Here is a 15,000-nt window from a genome sequence, read left to right as displayed (position 1 = left end):
AAACAACGAAACGCGAAACCCAACACCCACCGAGCACATCGGTCTTCCGTACACAAACGCCGTGGTTGCGCGGAAGCTCGGCTACAATTTGTCATCCGTTCCTGCAATCTCGGCCCCGTTTAAAAACAATCCCAATGTTCGCCGGGGCCTTTCCATTAACCTTTGTTTAACCTTTGACATTCCCGCCTTCATCTCCGTTCTCGTTTTGTTTATTTCTAGTTCAAATCTGGAAAAACTACCTGTACCTCGAGATGTCACCGACCTGTACCCCGAGATGTCACCGACAGAGGCCTTGTCAGAGGTAACATCAATAAAAGTTGTTTTTCTCTCAATGTTTGCAGGGCGACATTCCCAGCCAAGGCTGCTCGCGCTACCTGTGGGTGAGCCCGTGACAAGAGACTCCGCGAGACTTTATATAATGTCACGCCGCTGCTGCAGCAGCAGCAGCTTATTTTGATGTCCACTGGAAAGACGAAGCCCACCTAATTTTCTACCGTCCTCAACTGCGCTTCCCTTCCCTTAGCACCCATTCCGTAACTATTATGGTCCACCGGTTCTCTACTCTGCGCATTACACATGACCTGCCCAGCTCCACTTTTTTTCGTTTGTCTTAATGTCAACTAGAAGATTGGCTACCTCCATTTGCTCTCTGATCCACACCGCTATCTTCCTGTCTCTTTACGCTACCCGTAACATTTTTCCTTCCATCTCTCTTTGGCCGGTCCTTAACTTGTTCTCGAGCTTCTTTGTCAGTCTCCAAGTTTCTGCCCCCTATGTTAGTGCCGGTAGAATGCAATGATTGTACACTTTTTTTTTTTTCGTGCTACAGTGGTACGCTGCCAGTCAGGATTTGGTAATCCCTGCCGTATGCACACCAACCCATTTTTATTCGTCTGTAAATTTCCTTCCTATGATCAGGGTCCCCTATGTGTAATTGACCTAGACATTATAACACGCACTACCATTAATCCTTTCCAAAATCAACTTGGAAGCGTTTATGAAAACTATCATCCCGGACATTAAGTCGGTACGTAGCATGTGGAACTGTATACGCATTTGGTTTAAGCACAATTTTACCGTCAGCTTTCGCGAAAACTGATACTAATTTAATCTAGGCCGCTACGTCGCCGCAAACGATGAAACCCACCCGTGAAGTGCGTTTCGAGTATACCGCGAGATGGGGGCATTAAAGTACAGGGCGTACAGCATCAACATGGCCATACGCTGCCAGATCAGGTAAACTGTTCTGGTAGTAAAGTTGAACATGGCCCACGATGTTATATGCCTTCGTATCCGTGTTTAGGCCAAGAAAAGCTGTTTTTTTTACAAGAAAAGTGAGCGGAGAGACGGCTACACTTTCTCCCCGCACTTAAACAAGAAATACGTTTTCTTTTTCGCGTTCGTAACGCACCAGTCGGTAATAAGAACCCATTCGAAAAGCGATGTCCCTCAGCTGTTATGGAGCATGCGGAAGCTATAGAAAAACGACGGCAGCGGACGTACCCAAGGAATACAAGAAACGCCTAAACGCGATTTTCAAGTTCATTCTTCCATCTTACCCAAGGAGTAAGGTATACAGGTTTCACAGACTAAGGGAGCGCTTGCTCTTTGCAAGCGCAGGCCGAACAGAGGGACGCCCTAGGCTCTGCGGAATGTCCAGGGAGTCATACAGCTGCGCGTTGCTATACGTGCGCGACGGGGCAGCTATACGGTCCGACATCGCAGCGTTCGGACCCCGGTTCGGACTCACGCGGCCACCACTCCGCCGCGACAAACACTCTTTTGCACCTGCAGAACGCAAGTGTAATCCATCTTGAACCAGGGGTGGGGTCGAATCACGGCGAGGATATAGAATTGGTCTTCTAAGCACGCCGCGGATGTTTCGCGAAAATCCGGAGACTAGCGCACATCGAAAACGTGACAAAAATATAAATAAATAAATATCGGCCACGGTGCTCGTCTATATATGCCACACAACTTCATTGAAACTTCTCCCACGTCAGCGGCTTACGCAATCCGGCGTGCAGCTCGAACACCTCAAGAGAGAAGGAAGCGGGCCCCATGCAGTGAAGCCTATATACAGTGTATATATAAGCCATAGCACGAGGGCCATTCTGCGCTATCCGCGTCGAACCTTATACTCCAACGGGTTTCACGTCGTACGGCATCTTTCGTCTACATGGTCTGACAAATTTATCAGACAGGCCAAACAGCCACAATCAATTCATTTGTGAAGAAAAACAAAATTCCTCATTTTTATCCCTACTAATCATCGTTATGATTACCAACAAAGAGCCCAAAATCGTAATGATAAAACCTTTTTTTTTATTTAATATTCACACAAGTCTGTTATGAAACAACCACGCTACCCAGCGATGCAGCTTTTTTTTTTTTTTTTACTGCGATGGATACAGGCCCGTGCTCGCAAAAAAACTTTGCCCCAAAGGAACTCTTATACACAACAATCTCGACCGCACGGAAACAAATTAAACATGCAGCAGCGACGCCAAGCATGCAGGGGGAAGCTGCGGACGTATTATTGCAGCGGCGTGCTTGCTACAGGGAAGAAGCCTGACGACAGCGCGCCGCCACGCGCTTCTGCATTATTCAGAACCACCGCCACGGAAAAAGCAAAGACAAAAAAAAGAGCTCACACGACGTGAAGCACTTAATTCCCGCTGGCATCTCCGGAACATCTCGAGCCAAAAAAAAAAAAAGAGGAGATACGAAGTGAAAGCAGCGTCAGCGGCGGCTAACAAGTCTTTCTCGGATCGTCCGCACAACACAGCATCATATGACGGCCCCACCGACGAGCACGCTCGCCCAGAAACGGCTGTGCGCCAACTTTATTACTTTCTATTATACGCACGACCGCCTGCAGCTTCTCTCGCATATCATGCAGGGCAGCCGGGAAAGTTATATCGACGAGTTATACGGCCTCTTCCCCGCGTTCATCGTTTTCTTCATAAAGACAATGCGGGCTTCTTTCTTGTCTTTCTTTTAACCGGATACAACCGCTATACAGCGCGCTTCTCAGCCGACGGAGTCCATGGCGACTCGTCCGCGAAGCCTCATGAAGCAGAATCAGGCAACCGCGCGAGCCTAAAGAGAGATAGTGAAAGGAAGACCTATATTGTTCTGAAGTACGGGCATATGTGCATGCGCATATCTATATATCGAGTACATGATAATGATTTCCGAGCACAAGGCATATATAGGCAAACGCATACAAGTTATCCATTTGACGAGTCCTTCAAGAGCAATGTAGCTAATGCAAGTGTACTCAGTCGCAAAAAGCGCTCGCTTTAGATGGATAGCCAAATAAACAATTTATTTCACGTGAGACAAGTAACTCTATAAAGTAGCCTGACAACGCTCATCATACGCATTTCCCCCGCGTACGTGAACCGCCGCGAGGTAGGCCAACTAAAGTAGCTGACGCGCATACGGTATACATGCTCTGGGGAGGACATGTCGCGCATATACCTCCTCTCTCGTACGATATATTATTACGCATATATGCAGAGTCGATGAAAGGGGTGCACACTGTCTATCAGATCGGATTGCCGGCAACGTCCACATCAAACGTATACATCCCACAAGCGTATATACATGCTCGTTTTCGGTTTTCCGGCTTCGAAACGCAGCATATAGTTAAAATTGCCAGCGATCGCCACTGGTGTGCGATGTGGAGTCTGGTTTCGCTTACACGCACGGGAACGACAAGATTGTCTTGACACAACACGGGAGCATGCAACCCGGGAGCCGGAGTCAAATCAAAATGACGCCACCTGAGCGGGCTCGCCGATTGGCCGAACGTGACGTGACTTCGAGACACCGAAGGGGTTAAAAGCCAGAGACCGAGAGCAGCAAGGGAGCATTCCTTCATTCATCTCTTTCGAGCTTCTTGCCACGTGCCGCAGCGTCCGAGTAGCTGCTGGCCCGTAATGACTTTATGACTGTTAATTTCTTTGTACTCTCGCTGTTAATAATGTAAATAAACCTCCAGTTTTCATCTCAAAGTCCTCCTCAACTCCAACAACCGTCTGGCAGCCGGCAGCCGACGTATGGTCGGCTGCCGGGTTATACATCGCCGGCAAGATTGCAAGGGAAGCGACACAAAACGACACGGCACCGCGAGGGAGAAGCAAATAGTACCCGTCCTGTTTGTTTTCACATCCACCGAGTCGCGTTTCTCTAAACGCCAGTATGATGCACTGTCTTGCCGAACCTGCATAAGCGCCATCTGTAGCCGGCTGACTTTTGCCTATCTCGACTGCTGACTTGTTGACGCTTCCGTCCACTTTAAACCCAAGCACATCTGGGAGGTGTACGTTATACCTACGGTTCTCACTAGGTGAGAACCGGAATTTTTGCTGCAGCACACACGTGCCTCATCTAGCTACGAATATTTGCTCCGGTGTGTTCTTGTCGTTAGGCAACCGGCTCGAGCCTCAAATAGCAAGGCACTGCCCTTTGTGTGATTGCACAGATTTTCGCTGCCAATTTCTTTCTTCTCATTCTTGTAAATCTCCACGGTCCTTTTTGTTTTTATTCTTTGCATGCCATTGACTGTCTCCGTTTCTCTCACTTTCTTTCTGACGACTCCTGGTTGCCTATTTACAGTTTCAATTACCCTGTCCTTGGTTGCCACCTTTCTTGACCTCTTCCTCCATTGTGTGTCCACGCTTTCCAAGTACAGATACTTGTGCACCTTAGCTGCCCATTTATTTTTATCCACGTTCCTGAGTCCTTCTTCAAAACTTATTTTGCTCTTTGCTTCTCTTACTTCAAAAGAGGCCCAACCTATGTCACCCTGCACAGCCTCACCTGCGGTTATACCGTGGGCACCCAAAGCCAACCGGCCTACCGATCTTTGATTAACTTTGATCTTTGATCTTTGATTAACAAGTTATCCAATCTTAAGCATGGAATGGCATTTGCCAACGTTAGCGCTGGCATCCTTACTCCTTTGCAGATTCCACGCACCACCTCGTACTTATTGTGGCCCCACAGTGATCTGTGTTTCATTACTACAGAATTCCGCTTCCCCTTTACTTTAAGATTCTCTTGGTGTGTGCTTGAGTAAGACTTTCCTTCGTTTATGTATACGCCGAGATATTTATATTGCTTGACTATGGGCATGACTTGCTGTTGAATGGACACCACGTAATTGCTGATCATAATTCCTGATTTCTCTGAGCTAAACTTGAGGTCTAGATTTATCGCTGCATTATCAGATATTCGGACCGCTGGCTCGAGATATGACACCCCCCCCCAAACACACACACACACACACACACACACACACACACACACACACACACACGGCCAAAGACGTACTCGGCCAAAGAACAAAGGTTCCTCCCTATCCCAAGTTCAAAAGGGGGGCAGGCAAGGAACTGGCGCTGTTCACAGACGAACACCTTCCCTCACTTTCGCAGGCTACACAAGATGTACCCCGACAGACACAAAGACAAATGTCCCTGGTGTGAAGGCACACGGACACTCCAGCAGATCACATGCCTGTACGAATGCCTGAGGCGCCCGGCACACGCCGTCTCGCCGTTAATTACGAAATCACTCGCTAATTGGTCGTGGGAGGCGCGACTCACTGAACGGGACTTGGGAAGCGAGCTGGCGACCTCGACCAGGCCCGGCGAGTCGCAGAAGCCAGTGGGGCTCTGGAATAGGGGCTCCACCCATAGACACCACTCAGATTTGCGATTCAGTAAAGTTGTTATTCGTATTCGTCGCAAGTGTCTGTAAATCTCCTTTACTGCTCGCTAAGAGCACTGTGTTGTCTCCATACATCAGTCCAAAGAGAGTCTATTGCACGATTTGTCCGTTAGGCATGTAGGATAAATCAAACCCTAATCCGCTGTTTTGCACTCTGTATACAATCGAATTGCGCGCCTAGCGACCATTGACATCGCTAGCTTTTCACTCTTTCTTCTCTTTTTTTTTTGTTTACCGCGTTCCGTAACCTTTGCCTCTGGATGCGTGTATGCAACGCGCACACAGACATTCCTTGCATAGCCGCTTTATGGGGCAAGGTCGCGCGGCGCGGAGGGTCACCGCAGAGGACGAACGACTCGCGTACACGGCATGAAAGAACCGAACTGCGCGCGGACCGGTTTCCCATTGGCAGTACGCACGCGAAGTGCAACACACGGAGTGCACACGGCTGCGCAAAAAGATGCAGCTCCCTACGCGACGACGCAAGTACGAGCAGCCCCTACCGCAGCAAACGCGGACAGACAAAGACGTGGGCTGCTGCACGCTCCACGTGATCAGTGTGCGGGAACGTTTTTTCCCGCACTCCGCCACCGTTTACTTCATCGCAATTACCGCATACTCTTCAGCGAAGCAAAAACACAACCAAGTTCAAACGATGAAATAAAACAGGCGGCCAACATTTTAGAGCGCAGCTGTTCGGCGCCCGTTCCCGCGTTGAGCGTCGGCGTGCCTCGGCGTCAACCGAGAGAACGAACACAGCGAAGGACGAAAGAGCGAACGCGGAGGGCAGCTGGTGACCTCAATCAGCGATAGCGAAAAGAACGCGAGGAGGAAAGCGGAGGAGGAGGGTGCAGCGGAACCATAAGCGGAGGAGGAGGATGCGGCGGAAGCGTAAGAAAAGCGCAGTGCCGCGCAAGGCGGACTCTGCAGCGACGATGGCTACGAGAGGGCGCCAGAGTATCGCGCGTCAAACAAACGGAAACAAAGCGCTGCATGAGCGAAGGTTTGTCTGCGGCGGCTGCTGTGAATCGCGCCTACGCGTCACCCACGCGCTACCTCTTGCGATCTCCCGATTGGCGAGGCAGTCGCGCCGCACTTCACTCCGTTTGTAACGTGCCGCAGGAGACAACTGTCCGCGCCATCCGCGCTATAGCCACAGCGTTCTCTTCCTTATATAAACCGTGCACCTATACAATCACAACACAAAATATCGACCCGCGAAGTGTACACACGTATAGAGCAGCGCTCAAATTTCACATTGGGGAGTATCGTAATCGTCGGTGTAGTTTTTTTTATAAGTGTATCACTCCTATGGTCAAGGCGACCCCAGTTGTCATCCTCAACATGTAACGACAAAAAATGATTTGGATTTTCTCCGTTTTCGTTTTATGCGTGATATTACACACCGCGACGCGGGAGCGACTGACGGCGAAATGATGAAGGAGGCGCGCGCCTTGACAGAAATCGAAATTAATAATGTCCGTCTGGTATACCGGGCGTTTAAATTTTAGTGGACACCAAGCCTGACTGCGTGATTCCCACAGTTTGGTTTCACTACAGCATATCACTTACGTTCTATAAAATATAAGGCGATATGTTTTCTTTTCATGCACATGTTAGAGTGAAGCAGAAAAAGGGAGCTGCATGCAGCGCTAGGTATTGTTCAATGCACGTGTCACGGCTTTATCGTACTATATGCAAGACATAAAATTTCACATGCTTCATAAATTGCCGCGGTTTCCACGGTAGACTGATCGATTAATCATAAGAAAGTGAATATTGTTAGGCTGTGATACTGCACACACCATCCTTCTTCAGAAAACAGCCAGATTGAAATTCTCTGGATATCTTACCGAAGTACTTGCGATAATGCACGCTCATATATATATATATATATATATATATATATATATATATATATATATATATATATATATATATATATATATATATATATATATATATATATATATTAGAGTAGCGAAGTAATCTAACATCCCCGTTCGTTTCTACGAACACCATTCCCCCGGGAAAAGAGCGAATCTGCCGCTGTGCAAGCGTGCTGGAGGAGAGCCAAAAATAAAGCCACAGGAGAGGAACAGGGCAACGGCCTGTTTCCCTTCTGAGAGAAAGACACGCACGCACGCGCGCACCCGCACACACGTACACACACACACACGCACAGGCGCACTCGCAGTCTGTTCATCGGAAAGACAGCCAGGTAAAAGAACATCTTCACCGCTACTCCATCGCTTCGCGCAAAAGTTCGAAGAAACGAGACAGCCTTCCCTCCGCCACACCATCCTCTGCGGCTTTTTTTTTCAGGCTCACCGCGCGTCCCTCTTCCCAGCAGCTACATCCCTTTTGATCCACTCCCCGAACCTCCCCGGTCCCGCCCACTGTGCGTCCCGGAGCCTCTCCCGAGACTCCTGATGGGATGTGTACAGGCCGCTACAAGAAGTGAGCGCCTCCGGTCGCCCGTTCCTTACTTTTCTCTCCGCGCCCGAACGCCCGCACTCCCCACGCGCAGCGCCTCCGTCTTCTCCGATAAACCGCAAAACAAAGCGAACAAAACGCCGCGTCTTCTTTGACAAGGGCCACGGACCGCGACCAAGAGGAGGTGACGCCCACAAAATAAGGGGGGAAAAAGTATCGACGACAGAGCAAGGCGGCGGATTCCTTAGAACGCGGCGCGGGATGAAAATCGAGAGGGAAAACCCAAAACAAGACACGACGAAAGATCGCGCTGGCGCTTCCAAGAAGAAGTTCGCCTTGTTTACTGTTTCTCCCTTTTTTTCTTCGCAACGGCGTATTCCGCACCCTCGAGGCAGCACGCGCACCTCGAAACACTGTATCGACCGTTTCTTTCTCCCTCTTTTTCCCAGCTCAAACTGGAATGAGAGCGAAGGGCGAAGGGCAACTGGCTTGGCGCTCGATAAGCTCAGTTGTATACCTTCTAGCGTGTTAGAAGCTATAGCTAGACGTAGTTATCGCAAACTGTTACCGTCCTATACACAGCGAAACAACTTATTGCACTGAGAATAGACCCCTTTCATTGTTGTAAAGCTAGCTTTTCTGTGAGGCAGTCTGCTAGAGCAATGGCAGCATAGTTTTTTTTTTTTTTTTTGCGAACAGCGTGTTCAAGCACAGCTTGCTTGTGTCGTGACATGAAAAACGTAGACGTGGCTCTCGTGACGAAACAATGCGCAAGAGACAAGCCCCAGTATGTGCAGCCGTGTTCATATGAACGATGACCGGTGCCGCCATTATTGGGACAATTGCGCAGTGCAGAGAACCGCACTTGCGAATTAGGAAATAGGTCAAAGGGAGTGTTAGAAAGACCTGACTTGGATATAAAACTCAAGGCGAAGTTTGGGTAAACGCATGCGGCAGCTAGGACTGCTGACACTACTACTAGGCTACGATAAGTCCCTCGCCGTCTATTGTTTGTCTCTAACATCGGTCTCTCCATGGTTTGTCTGTGTAAAGGAAAATCAAATATCCGGTAGCGACGACACTGCGCTGAGCGCCAACAGAGATTTAGCCTGACTGCCTAGAGCTTTAGCTTACCCATAGAGACATGACACTTTACGGACATAATACCGGACACCGAAGACGTGGACCGCTGTGGCCACACTAGTAGCGACATCTTGCGACGTTTCGTCCAAACACAACACTTTAAAATTATTTTCTTTTAAATCGAAGCGTTTCCGTGGGAATCTCGCCGAGTTTCAGCGGCCGTTTGTGCTGTGGCGTGGCTGTTCTCTAGCCGAATAAGCCAACCAATCACAGCGGAGGACACGCCCAGCGCGCTATTGGGTTCCTTGCATCACCAACAGATGGCAATTACCTCAGCGGTAGCGCCGGCCGTGCGGGGGGAAAGAAAAACAAAAAGTCGCAATTTCGCCCGATAGGCGAAGCATCGACAGCGATAGCAAATTAGGAGACAGCTATGAAAAGCGCACACCCGCTGTCAAAACGCTTGAGTCAGAAAGTGCGGCAGCAGCAGCGAGCGAACTGACCTTCGTGCTGCATCTCGCTTCAACGCGAACTAAGAACAGCGCACGCGAATTTATCAGCACTCAATCCCCATCGCAGATCGCTTTCAAGATAGGGCTCGCCACCGGAGCAGAACGCCCCCTTCCCCCGGCGGCTTGAGTGCGGCGGAAGACGGCGCGCTTCCTCCTCGCTTTCCGCCCTTGCGCGCGCGAGATTGAGCCAGCATCGTCGGCTCTCCAGCCTCGCTCACTTGCATTCGCACATACAGCACACGCGCGCGGCGACGATCTCATGGCCCTTGGACTTCATACACAGCATCACGACGACGACAACGGCATCACTACGCCTGCAGCATCTACACAAGTGCATTCACAATAAAAAGAACCAGAACGTTCACCTACACACATACGCGGCAGCGTTGCATTATTCTATATCTACGATGTCCTAATAAAACCTTCCCAGTCACTTCGTGAGGACATTCAATAAACACAAACTCGTGTATCGACTCTATGCACACACACAAAGCTTCGCTGTATAATGTATTCCAACTCGTTAGATCTGCTGCATTGCGCGCGCGCGTGTGTGTGTGTGTGTGCGTGCGAGTGTGTGCGTGTGTGTGTGTGTGTGTGTGTGTGTGTTTGTGTGTGTGTGTTACGTCGGTGTTCTCATCGCAAAATAAAAGATTCGTTGCATGCTATCCATTTAGGTCGCTGCGAACGCTTTACCCTGTAGCAGCTAAGTAGAATATGGTTTGCCATTGCAATCAATCATACAGAGAGACGTCGATGTGTGTCCTCTCTTGTTAAAGTCTACACAACAAGGTGGCGCCACCAACGCGGCTGTTTTAAAGCCCCTTTAGGCTGCTTACGCCTACGTCTCCAATCACGCGGCGATGCACTCAGCAGCGCTGTGGCGTCATCATGTAACACTGATGCCAACTACAGAGCACGCAGAACTAGTATAGTATTTGCAACGACCATGTTCTGTAACTGCAAGCGCGTCGACAGCGAAAGCCATTAGTGCACATTTCCTTTTTTCCCCTTTTGCGAAAAAAAAATGCTACACAACAAAATCGCATGCAATGAGTTGTCGAAGGAAGCGCTGAGAGTGCATCAAAGCTGTCCAGCCTTCAGCAACTATATGTATATCGATAAAAAACATCGCATGCCTCCCTACACTGTATTTTTATTGTTGTATTTTGTGCCGCCCCTTTTTCCGTCCCCGTTAGATTTCTACGCTCACGGTGAAGCTCGTTAACGCCCGGCACCATCGCATGACCTTCCCCGTATACAACTCTGCCCATGCCCGCCGCCAAAGAACAGCAGGGAAAACACGGCTACAGAGCAAACAAAGCGCGGAACCAGCGAACTTTAAGTGCTCTCCCTAATGGGAAGGCAAACACAGCCGTCTTTATAGGAGCCCACCGATAGGGTGAAAACGCAACAATATAACGCAGCTAAGGTGATCGACGAGGAAAACACGAATTACAAGAATATATATATATATATATATATATATATATATATATATATATATATATATATATATATATATATATGTAGAGAGAGAGAGAGAGAGAGAGAGAGACGCTTTCGCTGCTTAAACAGGCTCAAAACACTTCCACCTGCGTCTTTTGCAATAGCCCGCTTAAACGAGTCGCCACAGGATGCATATCACCCAATATACTTCTCGGCAGAAGGTTTCGAGATATCGTTTTGCCATTAAATTCACGCACGCACGCACGCACGCACGCACGTACACACGCACGCACGCACACAGCGCGCACAGAGAGAGAGAGAGAGAGCCTATACATACTTATATGAGCTCGAAGTATACTTGCAATGAGGTATTTGTTTCTGTTACAAAAAACATTAAATATCAGTTGGGGAGGAAAGGGGCACATATTTAATAAATTCGAGTTAACGCTTAAAACAGGACAAACAGAATGAACACAGGAAGCGCTGCTCATTCTGTTTGTCCATGTGCCGCGCATGCGATTCGTCCGTCCATTCCACTTGTCGTATACGCTGTTACTCTATTTAGCTACATCATGTGCCAGTCAGCTCAAATTAGCACTAATTTGCTGTTCAATAATATCACACAGTACACAAGACGTTTTGTCTTGCCAGAATTGACAAACAGATGCGACCAGAAGTTTTCTAACGCCGCCGGCGACCGCATGCAGCTATCCACCGCGTGAGTTTCCATATACCACCTTCGCCTTCAGCCCATGCGGGCAAGCTTGTAATGCCGAAAGCGCTGCAGGCTGTTGAATTTCGTTCAGACGTTAAGCAAGGCATACAAGGCAGAGGCACTAAATATACACGGTCTATATGCGATACATACTGCCAAACGCGACCGCCAATATAAGCCGCGCTGCGATATCTAGCCACAGCTCACATTGGCCGTTCACATACACTTTAACATCCAAATATGACAGTGCATATTTACAGCAATTTGTTTCTGTATACTGCTCGTCAACCATCAGTTTTTTGATCATCAGTCACCTTGCTGAGCGACATATGACCGACTGATTTTCCAAAGCAACTCCTGGAGACGGCTTACACGAAGCTTTCATTTTGAGGGTCAACTTGCTCACCGACAAAGAGCTTCGAGGGAGACGGGTGCCAGCAACAGATACATCTGCAGAATCAAAGCATATATACTTCAGGAGAAAACAAATTCGTTCGTGCACGGTGCCTGTTAACTGTGTGAGCTGCAGCCAACGGTATATAGGCGCCATGATATGGATGGACACGTGCGCACGCAACCATGTGGCGACAAAGTTTCGATGTCAGCGCGCAAATGCGCCAGCTGTTCGCAGATTGGCTGCAAGATGCAGCACGCTCGACATCTTCCCGGCAGCAGCATAACGATGCCAAAGAACTGAACGTTATATAGGGAAAAAAAAAGCAAACGCAGACGATAATCTTCCGTTTCACATTTGTCACACTCCGATGGATCCACGGTATATAACCGAGGCAGCCGCGACAGAATCATACGGTTTATGACAACCATGACGTGTACGGCACACATACTCTCCTCGTATATTTTCGACGTCGGCACGCCCTTTTCGCACTGCCGATAACCATATAGACCGTTTTTTCGTAGGCGCCGCCATATTGTGAACGCAGTGGCGCCGCCTATGAGCAGCGCCATACTGGCTTGGGTGAAAGCGGTCTTTTGCATGGCAGGTATGCGCTCTCCGGTGGGTTGTGGCGTTTGTTTTCGCGGTCGTGCGGTCTGTTGAGTATGACGTGCGTCTTCTACGTGGTAAACGGTTCTGCAAAACGTGCTGAAGTGGTTTAAGGCGTCATGGCCGGAATTTCTGCTGGCGTTGAGGTGGACGGAACACGCAGCGCGATGTGTGCGCACATATTTGAGCCTACAATCAGCCTCGGAGATCAATTGTGTGTTTCTGAATGTTCCAATCACTAATGTGACCTTATTGCAGTATTATCCTTTATTTATAAGCTGCGGTTTAGGAGCCATGAAACATACGCGACGATCGTTCTGCTACGATAGGAGCTGTGCTGTTATTGACAAGCGTTCAAACTGTTCGCTGCAGGTTACATTGCGTGACTACTTGGTTGGATGGATGAGGTTTCCACCCATGAATAAAAGTTTTGGCTAGTAATAGCAGCATACCTTACAGTCTGAATTAAGCTTGTCCAGCAAAGCGACCGTTTACGAACTGCGCGAGCGTCCTAAGCAGTAGTAGGTGCTGGATTACAGATATCTCTGTTCTTTATAGCGCATGGTCCAAGCATACGGCATCAGCGGTTATATATTTATAAAGTTTGTGCGGCGTTAGCCCGTTTTCTCTTGCTTTTTAGAGAAAAAGGATGATAACCGAATTTATTTTTCGGTTGTGTTCGTTCATTTCTCTACGACGCAGACACTTATTACGGAAATTTTGCGCTCAAAAATAGCCATCGCATTCTTTTCATGCGAGCCCTCTCATATATTACGGCTGTATGCAGGCCAAAAAGGCAATGCCGAAGCACACAGCTTATATATGTATATCGTGCTGGCTCACCAACCGCAGTGATCGCTGTGTTGAGCAGCGCCATGGGCCTCATGCAGCAAGGCTAGCGTAGACATAATTTCAAGCATACTAGACTTGAAATGCGTGAGAACGATGCCAGTGTATCACACATATTTGATAGCGCCTGCTGCTCAGCTGTTTCGTGGTTGCCTTAATTAGGTTGGCCGTGCACGAGCATGCGCTCTTATGTTTTATATTTTACTCCCTACGCCAATCGATCAGACAATGAGCTGATTTACCATTTAATGCTGGTAATACAGAGACGCCGGTTTTCTTTGTTGAATTAAAATCGATATAAGCAAAATAGTAAACAACACATACACGCACCGCGACTGATAATGCGCGTACACCGCGGCTGATTATGCGCGTCACATTTTTACGCCCCCAAAACATATTTCTGCTTACAGTACTTACCGATGCACCGAAAGGCTTCCCTGACGACCTTATTTGAACGAACATGGCGTAGATTTCACTAAGTAAGATCAAAAACATCTCGAAATCGTTCCGCAGCATGGGACAGCAATACTTTCAAGCAGCGCCGCGCCGGATCGCCCAAGCCAGAGAGGAAGAAAGGCTCTCCGCGCGCGCTATCCTCCTCGCCCGATGAAACGGTCTATATGTGCCGCTATTATAGTTCAAAATACGTATCTTCGCTTGAACACATAAAGGCCTTTCCGAGCAGAAAATAACATAGAGGGCATCGCGCAGCGCGAAATGCGGACGCGCCGACGCCTGGCCAAGTCCTAGCGCGGATGTACAACTGCGCAATAGTTGTCCCTTAATTCAGCGAATCCACGCGTATCCTTGCGCACGCCCCCCACTCGCTCTCTCTCTTCTTGCACGCACACACGCACGCACGTACGCGTATACGTTATGCGCATGTCGATTTCTTCGCTGCGAACTTATGCCCCGTTCACCTCTCGACGCTGACTAAACGCTCGCGTTCGCCGCGCTGCCCTGTTCCTGGAAAACGGATCCCGATTCGGAGTACGCGAAGTCTCGCGGTTCCGTGGACGAGAAAGGAAGGAAAAGGAAAGGCGCGAAATGGCCGAAACAAGAGCAACATTGCTCGACGCGCCGTGCATAGAGCACCACGAAAGGCGCATGCAGCGGGCGCTCGTCGCACCTATATATATTCGCAACGGCACCTCGTTCCCCTTTGCTCCCTAACTGCCCGCCGTTTCCCGGGAATCCGCGGGATCATTTATCGGGCG

At 49.0% G+C, this 15,000-nt stretch overlaps 1 protein-coding gene across 2 annotated transcripts in view; it reads right to left on the bottom strand.

The window, feature by feature from the left end:
• The window catches only part of LOC135898880 (nuclear receptor coactivator 7-like), a 165,052-nt gene that overhangs the window by 103,305 nt on the left and 46,747 nt on the right, over positions 1 to 15,000 (bottom strand). The window lies entirely within an intron of this gene.

This window comes from Dermacentor albipictus, unplaced genomic scaffold, assembly GCF_038994185.2.
Source record: "Dermacentor albipictus isolate Rhodes 1998 colony unplaced genomic scaffold, USDA_Dalb.pri_finalv2 scaffold_23, whole genome shotgun sequence".
NCBI classification, from domain to species: Eukaryota; Metazoa; Arthropoda; class Arachnida; order Ixodida; family Ixodidae; genus Dermacentor; species Dermacentor albipictus.
Note: the sequence above shows the minus strand (reverse complement) of the source record. Positions and strands in the feature narration are given on the sequence as shown.